Source organism: Pecten maximus, chromosome 5 (assembly GCF_902652985.1).
Source record: "Pecten maximus chromosome 5, xPecMax1.1, whole genome shotgun sequence".
Lineage (NCBI taxonomy): Eukaryota > Metazoa > Mollusca > Bivalvia > Pectinida > Pectinidae > Pecten > Pecten maximus.
Genome location: NC_047019.1, coordinates 40,060,688 through 40,075,676, shown reverse-complemented (window position 1 = coordinate 40,075,676; position 14,989 = coordinate 40,060,688).

Genomic DNA, 14,989 nt, shown 5'->3' with positions numbered 1-14,989 from the left:
TTCGCATAACATCTTTCATATCTCTTAGGTTCTACCTCTGAGCAAAATATATATTCAATTGATGTATTTTTGAACCTCTTTCCGGTCAAAGCATAATAAATAAATCATAAAAAATAATCATTTATAGGCTATCATACGCTGTATATCCTAACAATTAGAAAGTCAGGTAAGTTCACACACTTGCCTTACATACACAAGCATGCACCAACCACCATGCACTATATCCAACACTGTTGTTCTTAACATTAATCTTTTATCTCATACTTCACAGGTCCATTCCCATTTTAGGTACATGTAGGAAAAAATAACTCTGTTTTTTTCCGGGGAAGGGAAAAAGACAGTTCACACGCGCTATTGCGTCATAAACAACGCACTTCATATTTGGTGATCTTTGACCCGCTACATTTAACACTAAATCGATCGGATCGCGTCATCGTTTTCTACACACATGTACACACATACTAAATTTAAACAAAATGTATACGATGGCAACATTAGGGCATTTCAAAAATTGTGAGCATTTTACTGTCGATAAGAATAGTGAAAGGGGTAAAATTGTTGACATATTTAAGCCCATTGGAACATATTCAATGTACAAGGTACAGGTAATTTTTGCGATGGATCCCTCGGGATAGAATTTTTAAAGTGTATAGCACTCGAAAAGCCTCGTGCTAGAAACTTAAAAAAAATTATCCCAAGGGATGAGATATCCCTGTCAACAAAACACAGGGGTAATATATTTCATTAATCTTCAATAAAAAAAAAATTAAAAAAACTTATTAAATACTTCAACATTAAAATAATCATTACACTTACTTGTAAATTCAATGTCTTCGCAATCAACACAAGTTGTGTTTGTCGAATATAACACTGTAACAGTATTAATCCACCATTCATTATCACAGACTCTATATTCTCCTCTGTTGTATAAGTACATATATATGGAATTATTTGATAATGTGAATGTACATATAAAACGATAACATAGACGCCTGAGCGTAGTTCCAGTTTCAACAACATCAACATTGTTTAAAGTTCATCCACAAAAAACTATCCATAGTTCAACAGGGTCAGTCATTTATCACATCATTGTTTAAAGTTCATTTAGCATGTGCTCCTCCTCGTGTACATCAGCATAATGTTTACACGGTACATATTTGTAATTTATTTTCCTAAAACTAAGAAAGGTTTCTTCACAACAAACTTTCTTCTCAATATCAAAGTGACCTCATCCTGCTCTTAACGGCAAGGATATCTTTTTTACAATATTGAATTTAACTCACCATCATTATAGTTGTAGTAGGACAAGTCAGGGTTCCGGGCAAATCACACACCTACTCCAGATGTTAGTGTGTCCCGAAGTCCCGCATCGCCCCGTGTTGTCAACTCAGGTTTGGTAAGCAACATGACTTGAGAAAACGTGTCGGTTAATGAAGGGATAACTACGATGGCCCGTATCAACCGACAAATTACAACTACGTAATTGAAGTTGTTTCACACATTATAACTTGACAAAAATGTACATGTCAACTTACTCTTTGAAGTAGTCCAATATAAAGTTGATTTTTATTTTTAGTTAGGATGAAGATGGAATATATACATATGAATAAATACTTGCATTAACACTTACATACAGTACCACACAGATCCTACCCTAGTCTTGGTCCTAGATCTACATGCTTGGCCACATATCGAAGTCTGTCGTACGAACCCAAGCTATCTGCTAATATATGATAAAGACTGATTACACTTAATATAATATACTCATATAGTGTACAATATAATATATACAGAAAAACTCTCTCATACTAAATGACAACAAGGAAAGTTTCTTCACGTTGATAATTCCTCTAAAAAATTTAAATCATCTTGCTATTCCTATGAGATCAATGACAGTTCCTTAATAGATTCACTTTGTCCTACTTAAGTCACACATTTTATTTGTCTTTTTTTTGTCGGGATACAGCCCATGTATTACGTTTTTGTTTCTGAATCCTCTGCTGTAATGGCCTTTTCATTTATTCCATTGGGAACATTTCTTCATATATCTTAACAGGTAGAGCTTGTAGGTTAGTCCCGGCGGCTTCGTCACCTTCATGACAATCTCCTGACACCAATGTGAAGTTGTTTTGATTTTCCGTTTGAAGATTTTTCTTTAATCAATATATCTGCCCGTTGTCTGTCTGTGCTGGAGTGATCGTCAAGGTTTGATGTGTCGCTGTGGCGGTCGTCTGCTGGTGAGAATTTACTGGTTTTGTGGTTCGTCTATGGTCTCTTCATGATTAGGTGCTCCTGAGGTTTGCAAATAACTGTTTTCGATAGTAGAACAGGATTAAGGAGCACAATAACACTACACGTATAATTCAGTAGGTTCTAGGTCTGACAAACTATGAAGTTCAGCTATTAGAGAATCATCGATTGATTTTTTTTTTTTTTTTCGTGAATTTTTCATTCTTTATCTAAATTTATGGTTAAGTAGTTCTCAAATGTTTGAAGGTTTATATTACTGATCAATTCATAAAAAGAATTTGCAAGATTATGGCTATTTCAAGATGGTAATATGAGTCATGATAAAACAATGATTAAGGTTGAAGATGTCAACAGGACTTTTTATTATAAAACTTTCAGTAGAAGCTGTATATGGACAGTGGTGTGAAAGGAAAGAGGCATCTCGTATGCAATACACCAACGACGATTGGTTAGGTGTTAGGCCTGAGGTGTTGACTATCTTGCTTGCATTACGGAAGTGCAGTGCTAAATCTTTCGTCTTACACATACATAGAGTTGTAATACACATACTATAAGACATTATAGTATAAATTGGAGAACGAAACCTAAATTAGTATCTAACGCTACCCACACACTGGACTATTTCTTCAGGAGTCAAAATCACAAATTGAGTCTTAGCTCCATTAACTGTCTATGCCTCTACTTCTAATTTGTAAGCAGCCAAACGATTTGTTTGATTCGTCCACAAATATGGAAGATGCGAACCAACCCAAATTATCTAATGATTGTATTAATACATCTACAATGAAGGTTACCATAAGTGTAGTTCATGCCAATAGTTGTAAAAATGTCCTTCAACAATTTCCTCAGTTCAAGAGATGAAGGACTAGGTTGCCCTCAATAAAACATGTCCATCTATAGTTTAAAGTGGATAAGGTAATCTCTAGCTAGTTTTACCAGTTCCTTTGCTTCGCTTCTAGATTTATTGATGTTACTATTATTGATTTACGAATGCACATTTTACAGGTACAAATATTTTTTGACGTCACACTAACTTCGTGAAGTTTTTCACAGAAATACATGCACGAGATTGTATAGCTACAGCTTGTAACTATGTGCGTTACATACCTTTAAACAACTTCTCCTTTAGTCTGGTACACGTTTATGGGGATAACATCATCAAGCAAAAAGAGACATATGATTAAAATACTTGTGAATTATCATTTAGATAGAAAAAAAAACCTGATATATATTATAAGTTAATCGATCTGTTTCGTGATGATTTTTATTCGTTTTGTATGGTTATATGGCTACTACATCAAATACTAAATAATGCTTCTTTGTTTATTATATACAAATATAATTGCATATACTCTGTTGACAATAAAATAAGGATAGCACCAGAAAAATGCCAGAGCCTGATAATCAAAAGTAAAAGATGAGATTTATTGAATTTTCACTACAACTTCAAGACACGTGGGACTATAAATGTTACTTTTAATTCTTTCACTAGAATGCACGTGCAGTAAGTATTATGAATATGAACTACATGACAGGATGGATGTGGGGTAGGGAACATTTTAGCCCTGGAAATAACGTCCAGAATATAAATGATACACATCGACAAGAAGAAATCCGTCAAACCAACCTAGGCTTCGCTTTTGTCTTATTTCTGATAATTTCATGAAATTTGGTAGAGCAAACACATATACATGCCGAATAAAGAGCAGACCACTCCTTGCAACACTTAATATATTTCAAGTAAGAAAATGTTTAGTTTACATTAAGCGGAGATCAAAACAACTCCCTATTGCAGTTCATTAGTAAGTTTGTGCTAAAAACATCTAACAGTATCAAATAAATTGCCCCAGATTAGTAATTAAGAGTTTTGAGCAAAGTGATTAATCTGATTACCAATATTCCTTAAAAGAAAAACGAACAGTACTGAGTGGTCTCTAGCTGTAAAAAAGTGTTTACGCCGGCCCCTATGGGAAGTTAGCATTGCTGGAAACCAAAACATAGAGGATTATTTATACAATATGCATCACATAGACAACGTATATACATAAATTAGATTAGAACAAACTAAAAGGAAATATGATAATATCAAGAGCAAAATGAGTGGAAGGGGAGGAAGTATTTTCTTTGTTTCAGCAGACTTGAATCAAATAAATATATTAACAAAATTGTAAACAAACTTGAAAAAATATTTTAGAATGAAATATGGAAAAAACCAACATTTTTGTATAATGAGTTTTTAATCAAAACACTTGAAACATTGAAGATTTATTTTAAAGATTTTCTGAATGAATGTGATATACTTAGTGACAGTCTAAAATCTTGAAAAGTCTTGAAATATCTAGAACGTTAACGTGTTCCTCCTATACATACAACACTATATAATGGACTCAGTTGGAAAATGCCTACGAAGAAAAAATAAATAAACCATGAAATATCGCTTATGCATTAAATACTTAATAGTGAAACTCTCGCATATTTATCAGATATTGTTGAGCATTGCATGAATAATGGTGATGATACTAGATATCGACTTAGAACAAACCATTTTAAGCAATGTTTTTTTGCAGAACAGTAAACTATTCATAAAGTTTCTTCTCCGTGTTTGTTGTCTGAATTTTATCATATCAGTAACGATCTATCGAATATTCGTTATATGGGTCATTTAAAAAGTATTTGAGCAAAAAATCAAAAATCAGAGATGAAGCAAATATTATCTTCCAATTTCAAAGTCCGAGAATATAATCTGTTTCTGCCGATCAAGGAAGTTATCTCAGCTCTACCCTCCATAGTGATACTGTAAATGAAGATAATTCTTGTGAAAGTAGCGTACTATTTGAAACTGATCATCACTTCTTCAGTGAATGCCACAGTTATGACACTCATTTTGCTGGATTGATCATTGTTTCACTTGTCATAACCTCATGCTATAAATCAACAAGAGTTGCCTCTCTTTCATCATAATATTTCATAATACCAAACATGGCTGTATATACAGACTAACACGTACATAAACACATGTCCTTACATTTAAATATCACATGATTTCTACAGATAATGATTATATAGATTAAGTATATAAGTTGCACACATATAACTACACCTCACCATTTTACAAAAAAAAGTATAATATGTATAACCGAAACAAGGAAACAAACATGTTTCATGAACAATGATCATATTTCGTTCCGGTAAAGTGTGTGAACGATTCAATGTTGGGAAACTACAGTCAATGTATTATGGAGAAAAACAATGTATAAATGAACAGAATCAATGACGTATATCCACTTGAATTGTCGTGGCACAGTAGAATACCTAAATGTATACATATAGCTGGGATTTTCTTATGATAACCATGTGTTTATTATACATCATAACAATGCTGGAGAGATAATAACCCCTCATATTAATAACAAAACCAGATGTAGAGTTTCCGTTTGTCACAGACTTACATACATGTAAGAGGACGTTTGTTAAGTCATCAGAAGATACATGTACTGTATGAGATGTATCTATTTTTTGTCGATAAGAGATTGTTATAACGTAGAAACAGACAACGCAGTACTTTAATACTGTAGTTCCAAGATGGAGTACAGATAACAGGAGTGAGAAGACAAACAAAAGAGGAGATAGGATGGAGAAATAAGGTTGTATAAATGATTCCCTATCGATTGTTCTAACCGACTAATCATATCTATGAAAGTATGGTTCAATATATGTGATATTTGTCGGATGGTGCATTATACCTTTTAAACAAAATAGAAATAACCATTTCGATCTGGGAGATCTACTAATTTTTGAGTTACATTATATTTCTGTTATACCGTCAACGTTCTTATGATACAGTAAGACAATCTAACGATCCACCAGAACCAGGATTGCAGACATATATATACACATTATAAATAATTCGCATACTTGATATAAAGCTACACATAAACAATATTTTTTTAAACAATTTTTCAATTGCTGTTTCACAGCGACGTCACTCTAGCGATGATGTTTCAGAGACAATGATGGGACCCATGTACAAAAAAAGCTTTATTTTTAAGTTGAAAGAAATGTCTTTAGTATTTGAAAACATGTTCTTATATCAAAAATGTATAAATGACACGGGTGGTTTGTGACAATTCATCTAAATTACGTGTGTAAATACCTCTAAGCCATCCCAGGACAATAGGAAGTTAAAAAGGCAGCTTCAATAACAAAATGTTCCTGTGATGATTCTAATGTAGTTTACATAAATATCCGTTTATATTATTTGTCACGAAAGTGTACAATTTGATATACTAGGTAAAAAATGAACGCCGTTGAGAGAGAAAACGGGAAAACAATTTTATCAACTTAGGGATTCAATTGTACACAAAGGATAGAACGAAACCAGAGGAGAAAGAAACAATTAAAGAGTTCACACATATAGACATATAAAGAAGAATGGATCAAGTAGCTAACACGGGATAAAGAAAGGGTGGAAAATTGTGAAGTTATGGTAAGAAAATGTAAAACAGAAAAGTCAGAGCACACCAGACAGAAACAATCAAAAGATGATAGTTTTTGACTACAGGATTGCTTTTCGAAAAGACGAAAATATCAATATGTGAATGTTAATAATAGATACTTCTAAACGTTCCCGGGTAATGACTATATCTGTACAAGTAATACTAGACGTTGTAAACTGTTGAAAATTGGTCAAAATGGAGACTACACTTGTCGTGAAAAGACATCATCGAAATTAGTGTTATCTTCTTGTAGAAGTTCGTCAAATTAAAAGAAAAAAACTGATGCGAGGAAAACCACAGTTCAGTAGAACTTATTAGATTGCAAAGACAAAGAGGCAGATTTGGTGTATTATAACGGAGAACAAAACTAACTGCTATAAACCTTGTAATGCTTTTTATTTACCCCTATGACAAGAACAGATTTGAGGAGGGTATGGGCAATGAAGACAAAGGCCAGGATAGAATATACAGTGTTCAGAAAATAAAGCTCCAGTTGGTGTGTTATTGCTGGGATGTGGTGCAATGGCCTAGGCAAAGGTAGTTAAATTCCTGTTCCAAAGAAGAATGCGAAAATTGCAGACTTTCTCATTGAGCAATTCGACAGGTCGAATTCTAGAAATGTATTACAGCATTGCCAATTGCGATCGGATCTCAAGAAAAAATAATTTACGCATTGCCTTACAAAAATGATCATTACACCTTGTGACAAAAATATTATAAGAGCATGTACAACCAATACACAGCCATGTACATTTTATTGGCACACAGTTCGCCGCAAGCCTAATGTGAGCTGATATTGGCGGTTGTCGATTTTTGACGGTTGTCGATTTCATCTCCAGCCATCAACTTTTTTTTTTAAACAGCGCTTTTTAATAAGCCCCGGATAAAGGTTCTTGATCAGTTTAGCTTGAAATCAAAAGTAACTTTCTGTGTTAAATAAAGACCATAACACTATGATATATGTTAGGACCATTTAAGGGCGGTGCTAACTTGAATGCCATTCCATGGCATACAATCTCCCCAGTCTATCAAACTGACTTTCGAACTGAGTAGTTAGCAGGGAATGCTGTCTATTAGCATCACTGAGTAATTAAATCTATTTCGTTCGTTCATCTATTGATCTGGACCGAACTGTCAAATTATAAAACTGATGTGAGGATATTTGCAGAAAAGATGTTTCAATCTACTCTTACACTAAACTGACTGAATTTCCCTTTCCGGGAGCCGAAAAGAGGGATGTCTTCATCACAGCTTGTCCGAGCGCTTTATAATGCATTGGAGCTTCCTACTTGGGATATACATTCACCTGTGTTGGACTCCAGCAGCGCATCTTCGTATTTGGAATCAAGTTTCATTTGTAGATTCATCCTAACAGCCAAATGCATATTTGATCAAGGGGCAGATGATATCAGATATTGAATTACAAAGCCCACCAGTTAAGAGCAGTGGAAAGTGGTTGTGATATAAATGATACCACCCCCTTTATGGCTGATACATCGAGCCACTCTTGACTGATTGAAACGGAAACAACAAAGCTGAGAGATCCCAGATTCCATCCCATCGAGCTCGAGTATTTTTCAGAATTGTCCAGTAGTTATTTCAGACTAGGGATCATGCTTTTGATGAATCTTAGCAGCTGAGGTATAAGAATCCCCCAAATAGATTACAGGTTGATTTTAGAGAAATGACTTGTTCAGCGGTCTAGGGACCAATATATTGCCTTCAGCTCACGCTCAACAGTCCAGATAATTGAACGTGTTTACGGATGACTTGTATGAATTTAAGGGCAGTGTAAAGGACATGCAATCTGACGACAAGGCAATCCTGGTACTCAGCGATTGCTCATTTCAGTTCCATTAGTTTACAAAACCATGCCTTCTATCCTTTGTCATTACAACGTTTTTCCTTTTTGGCCAAATGTTTGCATCTCAAAGCAACGGTTTTCGGAGTACCTTAGCTGTGAGCATGTGCCTGGACGATGCACATGTACATGTAACCAACATTTTTATTTCATGTGAATTGTTAAATGTGTTTTTCATTGTCCAAACGTCTTTCACATCTGTTACATCTTGTCGTTTGAAAAAAATGTGTCTTTTGCAATTGGTCATTTTTTCATCTGATGGTTGGAACACCTCTTTGTGTGTGTGTGTGTGTGTGTGTGTGTGTGGGTGTGTGTGTGTGTGTGTGTGTGTGCTGTTGATTTGCAGTAAACCTCGCCTTATACTGCACTTACTGGAACAAGATCATTAATCACCTTGGGAACTGAAGACTTTCTTCTTTTGATGGTTTTAAGTCTTTCTTCACATGCAGCCTCCGGTGTCCAATTGAAAGGCTGTCATGCTGTAGCATGAAGACTGTGTTTGCAACTCAGGTTTGAACCATTTATATCAATGTTGTTGCTTGCAAGGTGTGTAAATCTGTCAGACACAACATAGGATGGAGTAACTGCTGTTAAAGCTTATGGTGGGTCCTGCTTCATGACACATCTTCAAAAGTTCCTTTGACCAAGTTTTTTGAAGCAATGTGTTAGCCGAGCCCAAATGCTTCGGTGTCCAGTGTTTCATATCTATCACAACGTAGATACGATCTTGTGCTATACGTACAACTCTTGTCCTAGTATCCACGTCTTCTATGTCAGAAGTACTGACATTTACATATTTTCTTAGGAGTGAAAGTGATCATCGCCATATGGGTAATAAACTCGTCTCCTCGTAATTTTCCTTAGACCTAGCACTCCTGTTTTATAATGATACAGGTACTTTAACATATGTACGTTTCCTCCAGTTGGCAGTATCTGTTTCATGATTCATCATGTTGAAACACATATTCCTTCTTTGCCACTCTCTGATTTCATTGACAAGAAATTCTATGACAATGTCCCTTTTATCCGAATCTTTTGTTGAAGCGTTTCGCTGAAGCGTCTGGAAGCAGAGTGGGAGATACTTTCCTTCGGGTGTGATGATATCATTGATACCAGATATATGTACAGGGACCGGTTGGTCATATATTTGGGCAAAAAATGCCGATAAGTTTTGCGTTGAAGTGCTTGCTTTACAACTCCGCGAACTAGACAGCTGACATGTTTTCGGTAATCTTTCAGTTGAGGTGTTGCTTATGAAAACTGGGAAACATGTCATATCACCAAACATTAGGAAGTTCTTTCAGGATATTTCTTTGATTCGATCAATGGTTGACCTGTTTTCAGTGTCACTTAATTTGTCTCTTTTATGTGAGGCATTTTATAATGTCACAAAATTTTAATGATATAATGAAATCTCCTTTATGGCACAATTGTTTATTTCAAATAGAAAAAAGATCCGATTTTTGCAAGGAATGGTATGAGAAAGGTGTTTAAGATGTACGTGATGTTATGTCTGAAGACGGTGCCTTTTTCTAATTTTTTAAGAATTTAAGAACATATTCAGAATACAGTCAAATATTTTGTTTTCTGTAGGGCTTTGTCGGGAAATACAACAACAATGTAGAACAAAATAATGTAATCAACAGAACCTTTTAATAGACCATTTATACCTTACCACATACAAATACTACTTAGAAGCAAAAAGGGAAGCCATGACATGTATGCGAGAAAGATACAATAATCTGGAGGAACATTGAACTTTGGATATTCGAAAAAAACACAAATAAATATAATCCTAAATATCAAGAACATCATATTCGGTATTTCAACAACTGATCAAAAACAAAACTTTCCAAGCGATTTCAGAATTATATACTCAAAATACTACATTTATCTTAAATCAAGAAAAAAATCAGACATACACATCAATTAATTAATAGCATACATAACAAAAATGTACATAATACATAAAACAATTGCACAATAACAAAGTGAATTGTTTTTAAAAGTTGTTTTTTTCAAACATGGGAAGACTTATTTTCTCAATAACTAAATAACATGTACATATATAAATATATTGTACAATAAGACAATTTTTAGCATTTCATCATAAAATATTTTTTTCGAAACAAAGTATAAACCTGTAAATAAATATAGGTAGCATATGTATATTTACACTTGTGTTATCTGGCCATGAATTTACTGAATTCTAGCCAATATATTTGAATTTATTTATTTCATCCTATATATTTTGATCCTATTTTGTTTTCTAACAAAGTATGAAGATGTTGATCAATAAATGTTGCACATATACATGTTGTGAGAGTATGAGGTGTGTAACATATGTCAGTTGCGTGGCGATTGAGAGCTGTGTGGGGACATTGTTTATATCTTTATTATTATATTTTTAGGTTGACACCAATGCCCAAGCCCCCCGGTAGCCTCCAAATATATTCATGTCCTGGGGGATTAAAACGTTTTTTGTAAAAAAAAAAAAATAGTGATGAGGGAAATCGAGCTTGTGACTACATTCAGCTTTCTACGTGAATGATTAAATTACGATCATCAATCGCGGTAAATAGTGTTTTAATCCATACAAAACTTTATCTACAAAGCGTTTTCACGGTATATTATACCGGGTGTAATTAATATGAAAATTATCGATCATACTAAAGTATTAACCAAACAGTAGTTGCCGATTCTGTAAAGGTACTCATAAAGTCCAATATTGTAAATAAAGACGAGTGGCGATGTTCAATGGCTTCGTGGGTTGTTACTTTGTGTAACAGGTGGCTGTAATAAAATATGGTGTAATTTTAATGCAATAATAACAGGGCGGATTCAATGTATTAAAATAATAAACCGTTTCTGTATTATACTGGGATAAATGCTTTATTCTAGACGTCAATGTTTCTAAACTATCACTACATGTACATGTTAATTCGTGTATACCCGTTTATACACAATGCACGTTGACATCGGGTGTGTTCTATTTATAACCATTATAACAACGTGTACTTAGAAAACAACCAATAATAGATCTAGACCTATTAATATATCGGGTGTCCGATATATATTTATCGGTATATTAGTTCAGCATAATACAACGAAACTCAGTTAAGGGTGCGATGTCGAAATGCAAAAGACATGCTGGTACAGTTATACAACATAATTTTAAAGTGCACATGCTTTCTGATAAATTAACTTCATATACATTTATGTATCTTACACATTAAATGTTTAAACAAGTATTTGATATATGTAGCGAAGTAATCTTTAACCTATGACGATGATCCTATAACATTCATGCCTGTGAAGGTTGATACTTTCTGTCCTTATTTCTTAGGACATTACACGAAGTGAAATAATTGAGGACTGGTCCGATGAATTCCATTTAATCAAACAAAAACATCACCCTTAACACGAGTGTCAAGAAAATAAAGACCTCTAAATAATCAAGATATGAAAACTGTTATACGGGTGATTCATGTGTGAATATGCCTATCTACAAAGCATTCCGTTTACATGTATATTGGTTTGACAGGCAAGGAAGTTAAGGCTTATCTATCGATCTGTTTTTAATAAATTCTATAGTATATTGTTCCAAAGACTGTGTGCTTTTATAAATCACATAACTAATAGTCATGGAAAATCACAGAGATAATTGGTCAATTGCTCGTTTGACAATACCAGGTATTGAAATAAGTTTTCTTTTGATTGGGTAAAATAGTTTAAAAATAAGGGATATTTTAAGACAGCCCAAGAGCGTTCCAGTGGGCAAGCCACATTTCACACTCTTTGTCGCTTCATGTGTGGAACATTCAAATCATATAAGACATGATGACGTAATAATAACGAGGTGGATTTGATCAACAGTCAATGTTTTTATGCGATCATTACTTGTTAAACTACTCACTTGGGTTTATACATAAGGCGGATGGTCTTCAAGTGTTCAGGTATAGCAATTGTATTAGTACATAAATTCATATCTCGTTATCATATGTATATATAAGTACAAACAAAATTACATAATGGTACGGTAATAACAACATGTTTTTATGATTTAACTGACATAATATTGACATAGAATATGGAACGGAGTTACCTGTGCCGATAAGCATGCATGTATTTAATGTTTGGATCGTGTAACTTGTATTATAATCCCTGAAATGTCAGTGGACGAGTATGTACTGCATGAAGTTAAATAAAATGAGTGAAATGGTTTTATATTGAGTGCCAATTTGTATTTTTCTACTTGTAGCAGAGATGATTTTCAATTCCTACAGCCTGAAGGATTAAGTTGAGTTCACGCTATATATTGCTGTCCACTGTCCGCTGTTGTTTAACAAACCGATGTACTCCTGGGCTTACTTACAAAAGGTATGTGTTCTGAATCTTTGATCGAATGTTGACATGCTATATATTTGTATATTCGAACAGTGCTTCAGTCAAATAAATAGTTCCTTCTGCGTATGTGTTTTAAAATGTATCTTTCAATTTGCTCTGACAACTAGACGATAAATGGCACCGTAAGTTATTTATATATATTTTCTTGTGGTAAAGACAATTTCAATTCTCTTGTATGAATAGACAGTAAATTTCAATATTTCATGCATGTGATTAAGTAATCAATCTGTAAATACAAGTTCACAGTAATTTTACTTGTAAACTTTGACGTTTGTAATGGTAAACGTTGTATTATCTGTTTCTTTCTTTTCAGGAAATCTTGCAGTATAATAGATGACATGTTTGATGATTTCATCAAAATCAAACTACAACAGGAAAGATGTGCTTGTGATTTATACCTTGGATCGTTAAAAGGTTTTAACTCTCAATCCTGAGATAGATGGATCGTGAAAAGGTTCTAACTCTCAACCCTGAGATGGATGGATCGTGAAAAGGTTCTAACTCTCAACCCTGAGATGGATGGATCGTGAAAAGGTTCTAACTCTCAACCCTGAGATGGATGGATCGTGAAAAAGTATTAACTCTCAATCCTGAGATAGATGGATCGTGAAAAGGTTCTAACTCTCAACCCTGAGATGGATGGATCGTGAAAAGGTTTTAACTCTCAACAACCCTGAGATGGATGGATCGTGAAAAGGTTCTAACTCTCAACCTTGAGGTGGATGGATCGTGAAAAGGTTTTATCTCTCAACCCTGAGATAGATGGATCGTAGAAAAGTTTTAACTCTCAATCCTGGGATGGATGGATCGTAAAAACGTTTTAACTCTCAACCCTGAGATGGATGGATCGTGAAAAGGTTTTAACTCTCAACCCTGAGATGGATGGATCGTGAAAAGGTTCTAACTCTCAACCCTGAGATGGATGGATCGTGAAAAGGTTCTTACTCTCAACCCTGAGATGGATGGATCGTGAAAAGGTTTTAACTCTCAATCCTGAGATGGATGGATCGTGAAAAGGTTCTAACTCTCAACCCTGAGATGGATGGATCGTGAAAAGGTTTTAACTCTCAACAACCCTGAGATGGATGGATCGTGAAAAGGTTCTAACTCTCAACCTTGAGGTGGATGGATCGTGAAAAGGTTTTATCTCTCAACCCTGAGATAGATGGATCGTAGAAAGTTTTAACTCTCAATCCTGGGATGGATGGATCGTAAAAACGTTTTAACTCTCAACCCTGAGATGGATGGATCGTGAAAAGGTTTTAACTCTCAACCCTGAGATGGATGGATCGTGAAAAGGTTCTAACTCTCAACCCTGAGATGGATGGATCGTGAAAAGGTTTTAACTCTTAACCCTGAGATGGATGGATCGTGAAAAGGTTTTAACTATCAACCCTGAGATGGATGGATCGTTGAAATGGTTTTAACTCTCAACCTTGAGATGGATGTAAAGAGAGGTAGGTGCGGAAAGATATCACATCATCATGACCTCTTCTCAATAATTAAGAGGCATAAAAAGAGTTTTGTCTATAGCATGCTTGGATAAAGGGCTTATAATTTGACTTTACAAGACTTGACTAGATCACATTTTTTATTCAAAATTGATTATCAGTATGGTGACAGTATTTACATAATTGCCCTTGCCATTTCCCAGAGACTGATGACCAGTGCCAAAACGGGCCATATTGACGACAATCTAGATATGGTCAATTAATACTCTTCATTAATGACACGACCTTAAGGTGCTTTATCGAACTGATGATTTTTGGATCCGAATGAAATTTATAATATTTGATTTGTATAAAGGGACTCACATGTTCGAGCATCATTTGAATTGACACTGTAAATATTTCTAACTTGATCAGAATTGTCAGGAGGGATAGCAGTTTCATGGAGTGATCCTGAATTCTTCCTTAAAACAAAATGCCTCTAATGGTCCAGATATGGTTTAGTCAAATATTCTTTATAAATAGGC